This window comes from Rissa tridactyla, chromosome 8, assembly GCF_028500815.1.
Source record: "Rissa tridactyla isolate bRisTri1 chromosome 8, bRisTri1.patW.cur.20221130, whole genome shotgun sequence".
NCBI classification, from domain to species: domain Eukaryota; kingdom Metazoa; phylum Chordata; class Aves; order Charadriiformes; family Laridae; genus Rissa; species Rissa tridactyla.
In genome coordinates, this window is record NC_071473.1 from 11,592,342 (window position 1) to 11,602,322 (window position 9,981).

Here is a 9,981-nt window from a genome sequence, read left to right on the forward strand (position 1 = left end):
TCATTTAATGTGTCCTGAGAAGTATCACATCAAAAATAATTAGAGAGAGACATAAAAACTTTTGGATGTTTTAAATATATTACTTCCTTTGAAATTTAGAAAAGCTTCAAAGAAATGTCAGGTTCTGGCATGTTATGGAAAGAGCACTTGTGTTTAAAAAACAACAAGGCCTTTCCCCTAGTTTTATATATATTTGATGGAGCCACTCAAAAAATAATAACTGAAAAACTAATTTAAATTCAGACATGATCCTTTGGATAACACTTTTAGCTCAATGGCTGGAATTATTAGGAATGAGCCTGTGACAAACGCTAGATTGGGAACACGACACAAAGGAGTTTCTGTCAAGCTTTTCCAATTCTTAGTCTTCTCTTCCTGGTTATTTATATTTCCTTTCAACTCACATGTATAAGTCATACAGCAGTAATACAGTAGCGTCATCTCTGAGGAACAGCCTAGCAACTTGTGCTAGTGAGCTTGTTTTCATTGTCACAGTTTCAAGATTTTCTCTGGGAGGCAAGAATGCATTTTTTAAATTTTGCGTTATTGTTACATTTTTACAATCTCTAATTATTCCTCATGCCTTTGGTAACCAGTCTTCAGGGCCCACTCTTACTTATTAACTAATCAATTACACACTTGCTAATCTGTTTTATCCAAAGATAACAAAGTAGAAGGAACAGGCAGATGTGGATTTCTTTCTACAACTTAAAAAGGATTTCCTTAAAACTCTGGTTACACAATCCCATTCTGAGCCATAGCCCCCCAGCCTTCCATATGGATTTTCCAAGCAGCCGTGTGAATTCATTTTGATTTGAGTCACTCATTGTACTCCCCCAGTGGGCTGTTTTGTATGATATGGATTGGCTAAGCAATGCTGTCAACTCACTTGAAATCAATTCATTTATTGTTCACACCCGGTACACCATTTTGGACAGAGATAGAGTACAATGAAATGAGAAGAAAGACCCACTGGAAGGCAAATAATAGCACAGAAAAAAAAGGAGAAATATAATAGTCATGGACTGGAGACAAAAGAAGAGAAAAGACAGAATCATGGAGATTAAAGACAAACATTGATCAAAGATAGAAAAGAAACTACAGACAAACGAGAACCTGTGATCAAAACCTGACGGAAAGGAGCATGCCGAGATGTGAAAAAAGGAGAGAAGAAAAAAATCCTAGGCTCACTGCTTCAGGATAGCCGACGTGCTTTTGATTCTCTACCAGTCTCTAAACCAGCCATGTTTAAGAAAGAAGTGTATAAATTTCTCTACATGCCCTAGGGATAAAAGATTTTTGCCTGGATATCTTATCATTAACTCTCCCTTGGCCACTTTGCTGTGATGTTCATCTAACACTATTTTCAACCTGCTTTGCTCATTGCAAGAAAGGATTTTCTCATACCTCTGTCACAAATTTCTCAACAAAGCACGCATGTTAACTTTTACAAGCTAAACTCTGTCACCAGCCGAATTTCTGCAGAACTCCTGCTGCAAATACCTCTTAATCACTAATTGTGGTGCTACTGCCAGATGACAGCTATTTATGCCCTGACCAGCTGAGGCACAAGTACCTGCTCTCAAGGAAGAAAGGCCTTAAAATTGCTGACACCAGTTTCACCAAAATTGATCAGGAATTGTGAGGGTTTTTTCCAAAGAAATTATCTGAAACCCCACAGAAGAGGGAAATGGACTTTCAACCCTTATATTTGACTCCATATGCTATCAGAGGTAAGCATAATTTGTGGTCCATTATTCCCGCTGAAGATTTTGGCCACAAACAGGTCGTATCACAGATTCACAGCCCTAGGGTGATGGGCATTCTCAGAATCCCTAGGCTAGTATAAATAATTACTTTTGATTTTCACTGAGTTTGTGAGAGCTGAACCCTGTGCAGGTTATTGCCGACAGTTCCCAGAACTGCACTTCTGTGTAATTCCCAGCCGGCACTCCCACGTTTGTATTTTGAAGGTGCTGCAGCAGACCGCTTCTGAGGCACCACAGGGATATCCAATTTTCTTACACTGTCTTAATATTGCTGGGCAACAGGAAATCTACAGTTAGATGCAATTGAGCAAGTCCATTTTGCTATATAAGATGAAATTGTCCACTTTGCTTCAAAAAATACTTCCCAAACAAAAATAAAATTAGCCTCTTTTATGGTTTTCAGACGATTTGCCAGCTAACCTTTACTGGTCAAATAATTCTAAGATTAGAGTATCTCTGGAGGTTGCCTGGTCCAACCCCCTGCTGAAGCAGGACCACCTAAAGCCAGTTACCCAGGACCATGTCCAGATGACTTTTGAATATCTCCAAGGAGGAAGACTCCCTGGGCAACCTGTGCCAGTGCTCAATCACCCCCACAGTGAAAAAGTGTTTCCTGATGTTCAGACAGAACCTCTTGTGTTTCAGTTGGCGCCCATGGCCTCTGGTCCTGTCACTGGGCACCACTAAGAAGAGTCTGGCTCTTTCATCTTTGCACCCTCCCTTCAGGTATTTATATACATTAATAAGATCCACTGAGCCTTCTCTTCTCCAAGCTGAACAGTCCCAGCTCTCTCAGCCTTTTCTCACAGGAGAGATGCTCCAGCCCCTTCATCACCTTCAGGGCCCTTCACTTGACTCTCTTGTACTGGGAACCCTAGAACTAGGCACAGTGCTCCAGGTGTGGCCTCACCAGTGCTGAGCAGAGGGGAAGGATCACCTCCCTCAACCTGCTGGCAATGCTTTCTCTAATGCAGCCTGGGACAGCATTCGCCACCTTTGCTGCAAGGGCACATTGCTAGCTCATGTAGGTGTCCAAAACCACTGGATGCCTAAAACAGGGAAGCACTGACTTGGTTTGCACAGGTTCAGACAGGAACAATTGCCTATATTTGAAGAGCTGGCAACAAATATTTTTCTTGTGAGGACATCTGGTGGCTAATATTCCACATTATTGGCAATAAGGCATGTCATAGGACTTGGCTGCAGAGAATTAACGGGAACATCAGGAGTCTCGAATCACCTCTTATGCCAAATGTATGTCCTTTTTTCACATCTAGTCCTGGTTCATAAAGATGGGATTAGAATCAGGAGCTGTATCTGTAAATTAAAACTATATTTAAATACCCAGAGGTATTTTTGTGAGATTATTTCTGCTATAGTAGCATTCAAAATATCTGTGTTTTGCTGGAGATATTTTAAGCCTTCATTATTGCAATTAATGGCTTGTGTGTTAAGTATGACATTAGCATCTACTGGATAAATAAAGATCTGTTAATACTGCACCACTGATGAGCCCTATAAATTGCTGAATGTTTGGGGAGATGGGACTATAGCACCTGTTCTAGGGACACGTGCCTCTAGCAGGGAGACAGTGGATATCTTTCCAAGATATCCCAATAGCCACCCTGTGAAGATGACAGTGGTTGTGTAACTTACCCAAAATACTGCTGCCATAAGATATTGCTAAGATAATAAAAGTTGTAAACACATCTTTGCTTTCTACTGGCTTTATAATACTTCACAAGGTAAGTTAGGTACTTTCCCTTAAAATATTACAATGCAAAGTTGCTGAGACAATTATTGAATTAGATGGACCTAGATGACAAAACATTTAAAACTACAGACTTCCAGCAACTGGGATAGAAGAACAAGAAAAAAAATCTACAGAGTCATTTCCAGTAAGACTGACTCTACGCTGCCACCATCTTGACAGCAGCTATGTGAAAGAAAGGGTGCTTCCCATTTTATTTCAGTAAATCTCCGGTCTCTACACTTGGCACCTCAAAGAAGGTCTCAGATTTTAATATGCTTGAAAAGAACTAAAAATTCATCCTCTCCTTTATCCCAGATACCCTTATGATGAGTTTTCTGGCACTGGCAGACGTGGGGAAGTGATTATCTTAGACAAATTTGTTTGTATCATTTCTTGATCACAAATGATACCAGAACAGAAAATATTTGCCTTCATAAATCAAAACTTTTATAGCTATCCTAGCAATGGGTTACAGTACATTAGGATCTCAATCTACAAGTCGCTAATGAAAGATGAACTATACAGTTAATGGTTTAATCAGTACACTGTGTTAATTACAAATGAAACAGAAATCAAGAGGAAAATGAAATATAGAAATAGCACATATAAGAGCAATCCTGCTTGTTTTATTCACTGTTAGGTTCCTGGTTAGATTCAATGGGACTAGCTGCATGAATGAGGCAAGCAGAATTTGATTCTACATATATTATCTCTAATAAAAATATATTTAGATACTTCTGCCTGTAGCATATTTTACAATATTCTCATTATAGAGAAGATTAACTCTATATCAAAGGAACAATGTTAGAAGTTTCTAATGGAATCCAGAATAGTTGCAAAAATCACTTTTTGGAAATGTTCTCATTTGAGCTGCCTCATTTATCCTTTTAACCATGGAACTCACATTTTAATTGCAGATAGTACCAGGCTCCCAAGTATCTGGAAGCACAACTGTTCCTCCACTACATGTAGTCTGCAAAGACACAAATTCTGTGGTCTCAGCTGTGGAGAGAATGCCTTGGGGGAAGCTAATAGAAAGGAAGGACAGTCCCATGATGAAGGTGCTGGGCAAGCACCTGGCCAAATCAACTCCCTGGACGATGCTGCCATGGGCAAAAAATACAGGCTTTTCAGGCTAAAGTTCTCTAAAGTGCTATTAATAGTGCTTCTTCACACAGGACTGTATTAAAAGATCAGCCAAAACAAGGGAGTGAAATTCACATTCTTACCTATAACCACGACTGTCTTAATGATATCTCCATGCAACCTTTTTGTTCTTTATTAGCATTTAATTGTACCCCGGGGAACTTTTCCTGCCCATATGTGCAGCGCATGCAAGGAAGCATCTCTTGCTAGTGGTCCCATCATAAGCCTCTTAAACCCATGACACCGGCTCATTTTCAAACAATAACAATAATTTAAAAACCCACATACAATAAATAGTAATTTTAAAAATTGTATTAAATAGATGAACAAGAACCCAAAAATCTTCACCTCAAACTCCAGCTATTATGTGACAACTCTCTTCAAGATTCAAATAAATAAATAATACCCTGCGCGCGCACACACTTTCCTTCTCTGTCTTCCTTAATTCTTGTCTTAAACTAGATCCAGAAATGGGTGAACACAGACTGTGAACCTGTATTCTAGACTCAAGTGTTTCTAAGACAATTTGGGTTTCTTTAATTTTGCAAAATCTAATCTGAACTGAACATTTTCCATCCCTAACGTAAGTGGCATATATTTATACATACGTATAAATTAGGTATATATGTGTGTGTGTGTGTTGCTTGCCACAAGGATGTATTACAAGCAATTAAACCCTTGATAATAAATGGTTCATCAGTCCGCAGGTGAGGTACTATAAGTAATTGCTCCTGTAGGTAGTAATCATCTGGTGCAATTGCTAGAATTATAAATTCCCTCTAGGCTGATTGGATTTTATCAACAAGAAGCAGTGAAGTAAAAAAGGGTTTGGGGGTGAGATTTTTTTATAGTCTAAAACCTAATATTAGAAATTTGCCAATTGGAAATGAGTGCCTTTCCCTTGAAGACATACCCTCACGATGACTGAACAGCTGTCAGAAAAATGTAACCATTTTCAGGACAGCCTCTGGGACCAGAGTATTTTTTATGGCAAAGATGAAATTGAAAGGGTTTTTTCCCACCCCCGCAAAAATATATGCAACTCCCATGTGTACCGAAACTGTTTTCCCATAGGCAGAGCAACATTCCATAAATCCATATAGGGACTGAAATAACATGATCATATTTAAATTAAAGGACGAGAACTAGTTATTATTATCATTTGGACAATCTGTCAGCACAATTTATGTATTATACTTGAAATTATTATTTGTCAGACTATCAGTTCCCCTGATAGCAAACTGAGGAACTTCTATGTATATTGAATTTAGACCACTGATGAAAATAGAACAGTATGTTTAAGTTTTAATAAAAAACCTACCTGATAAGAACACCATCCATTTTTCTATTTTTTCTTTTATTTTGTCACAGAATTAGTTTTCTTTAATCACATATCAAAGCAGTAAATACAGCTGTGACAAATCGTACCCATCAAAAATAAATCAAATCCACAAAATCAAAAAGCTCCCTATAAGCGTCTAATGCTTATATCCATGTCACATGGTTTCAAGTTTTTGAAAAAAAAAAAAAAAAAAATCTATTTCTTGCTGACCTCTGAATTTTTGTTACTAATATAATTACTTCCCAAAATATATTTAATGGAAAAAGGATACCCCAAAGAATATAAGCAATCAGAATTAATTTCAAATTGGTGTTTAATAGCAGTACTCAGATTCTTTTCTTACTTTTCTCATGAAAATTCTGTTGAGCACAAGATGTACATCGGCCATTTCAGCTTCACTTGGGCAACAGGAATACGTCCCAAATTCAATAAGTGAAGCCGAGGACTGATTGCTTATTTTGCTTTTTATGACGGTGCATCAAAATCCTAACACAGTAACTGAATGCCATTACTTTCAAAAGTTACACCAAGCCCAAATGCAGCCCAACTGCTTACAGCGACTATTCCAACTGGGAAAAACATTGGGACAGCATAGTATCCAGTCCACATAGGGGGGAGGTTTTTGGAAGGGAAGAGAAAGTAACAGTTTCAGAGTGAAAACTGTTTTATGAAGAAATAGAACAGTAATATGGTGAAGTACAGATACAGCTAAATAACTTTTAAATTATCCCAAATTAAGTAGTTTCAGTGTTGCTCTGATTCATTTGTAAAAAAATGAAGTACACTATGTTACACTAACAGAGTCAGGAAGGCAAAACACAGTAACCACAGCCATTACACAGGTTTCTTGTTCAACATAAACTGATTTTTTTCAAATAAAATTGTCTGTTTTTCCCCACAGAAGTCTTTTCCGTATCTTCATCTCTTCATCCATATCCTCATCCCTTCATCCTTATCTTCATCCTCTTATTGCCAAGAATCACCACTACCTATCATGCTAGCTAATAAAACTGGGAATGATTTTGCACTGGTTCTGCCTAGTGTCCCAGCTGAGACATACACAGGGCTCCAGATCCCCCCTATTCACAAAGTAGTTAAGCACATGCTTTATTGTTTAAAGCTTTCTGGTTTAAGGAGGAGGTGGAGGAGGATCTGTGTACTTGGCAAGCAGGTCACTGAATATTGCCATTCACCTCTGCTGCATGTCCAAGCATTGGCCTTTACTTCCAATTTGGACAACAAAGACTGTCTGTATGAGCTTTGCTCCCCTGCTGGATTTCCTTCTGTACGCTCTCTACTACCCGCGTGGCAAAAATGATGTCTAATTATACATCATAATTTCAGATGAGGCAATAATTATTTATACAAATTAAAAAACTGTTCCCCCTCCATCTATATATGCCTTTATGTAATACTTTGCACTCATCTACTACAGCATTTCCTTCTTTTTCTTTTTTTTTTTGCTTTTGTTTTTCTTATAGCCTAAATGAAACTTTAAGATGGTTGGGATGCAGATTTTGTAAAGCATACTCAATACACATCTAGATGCTTTAGCATAACAAACAGTAACAACAGGAACTTGACATATATAAGACAAATTACAAAATGAGACCTTTGAAAACACAACAGAGGCATCAATGAATGGTTGAAGGGTCATCCCTGTTAATTTGGTTATTCTGACAGTGGAAATCTACTTGCAGTGCAAAGTAGCAATTACGGTGTACTCAAATTAGACAAGAGCAAATTTATAGCAATAACCCAATAATCTAAAAGCCAGCTTAACCGAAATTTCAGACCATTGACCTGCCTGCTTTGCGGAAGCATTGGGAAAGAGGGTGATGGCTGTTTTGACATAAGCAGAAAACTTACTGTAATAGACAACTACGCAGCTGTCTTAAAACCCTTTCATTTGCAGGTATGACATGCTTCTGCTTCCAGTGTAGAATTACAGGGATCCAGAAAAAAATATAGGATAGTTGCTATTATAGTGGCTATTACAAACAGAAAACCCAGTATTTTAGAAGGAACTTTTTTCAGCACCATTCATTCTCTTAAGGAAAGGCATTTATTAGCATTATAGCCAGGTACCACAAGCCAAATTAAGGAACTGGGGGAGAAAAAAAAAAAAGTATCTTATCTTTAGGAAAGGGTTCGAAGGCCTGCATTGTTAAGAACCTGAAGTGTGTTATCATGAGTGGTTCCTTAGGGTTTCTTTGGAAATAACCAGACATTGCACACAGTATTTTCAACACCACAGATTCTTTGGAAAAACAGTGTGTAGGTTCCATATCACCTGGATGCATTCGAAACGTCTCCAGGCATAAGAATAAATATTGAGGGGAAAAACAAGAAACAAATCAGAAAGCAGCCAGAGCCCGTCACGGTATTCCTTCCCTAAGCACAAATGGAAGATAAGTTACAGCTAGTTTTAGTGAATCTTTACTAGATTTCTAACTTTCCCCCCCTAACACTAGATATAATTTTAAGAATCCAGAAGATAAAACAGACAGGGATAAAAAAGAGGAAAAATAGAAGAAGGAATCCACATAGCCATTGCCTGTCTGACTTGGGACAGGGAGAAGGTACTTATAATTTTTTTCTTTCAGCTTTTAGCAAAAACATTGCTCCTGGAACAGATTTTGTCTTTTGGTATCTTGATATTTGCTCCATAACTTGAAGCATGGATCTAAGGAGATTCAGGCAGGGTTTGTTTATTCTGAAGTTCTGGTGTAAATCCTCATCCACCTGGAAGACACTAGGACCTTTCAAAGCCATCAGGGTACCAGTGAGGCAAATGGTGCCTACAGCCCAATGCAAGAATAGCTGAGTGCAAGAATGCTGCAATTGCTCCCCAGATTACACCAGGTCCTGTTGGCTCAGTGATTTAGGCCTTTTTTTCCACTAAGTACAATTACTTCCCATGGAATTTTAAAATCATTCAGGTATTGGAAGGTTGCTACTAGGTCCCCCTAAGCCTTTTCTTCGCCCAGCTAAACAAGCCGAGTTCTCTTAGCATCGCCTCACAGGGAACTCCATCTCCCTTGGGCTCCATTGGGCTTGTTCATCTTTATTCACCTCTTCCTTGTACTGGGGACCCAAAACAAGATGGAGCTGGGAAGAGTCTGTTCATAAGTTATGTTACTACTAGCAACTCCAGAGGTCTTCAAACTCATTGGGCTTAAGTTTATGGAACAAGCTGCCACAGTGCCCAACACCCAGTGGACCAGGTCACAGACATCATGTGTCAAAACCAGAAAATTCTGTAAGTTTAATTCATCACATGCAATCCTACTACCCAGGACGACAACCAGATTTGTAACACACAGCCATTTGCCCAGGAAGAGAGATAATTAGCAGTGGGTCATGACAGGATCTAGCAAAAATAAATAAAAATATATCTGCCACTTATTTTAATACGCCAATGTACAAATGATTAATCCAATTAATTAGCATGCACCAGTCCTTTTCACTGACAAGCTTCCTTAGTGATCATTTTACGTGCAACATTCCTATACCATCAGGGAGATGAGCTGGAAGCTTTTTTATTCTTTTGCTTTAATGGAAGCTAGGAGTGCAGCAAGCGTTTGATATCTTACATCAATCTTGCCTCAGCGCACTATTCATAGCAGCGTTTCTATCTGAAATATCAATGTACTTTTCTAGGTTTGATTATTATTGGGTAATCTTAAGAGCGTTCCCCCAGATTTTATTTGGGAGTGACAATAAATAATACTTTATTTCTGTTCTTTTTTCTTTTCCTTGCTTTTTAATTGTCACAGACTGTGAAATAGTTCAGAGTGCTTTCAGGGCTCCAAAGGGCACCTGGATTTCTGGACCTAGCACTTACAAACTTCTGCATAATTGGTTTCAACTATAGCTGAAAAAAATGCCATTTTGATCCCAGGCTAACCTTCCCATTTGGAAATCAACTGTGGAAGAACCACCAACACTCAGTGATGGCATTGCCCATT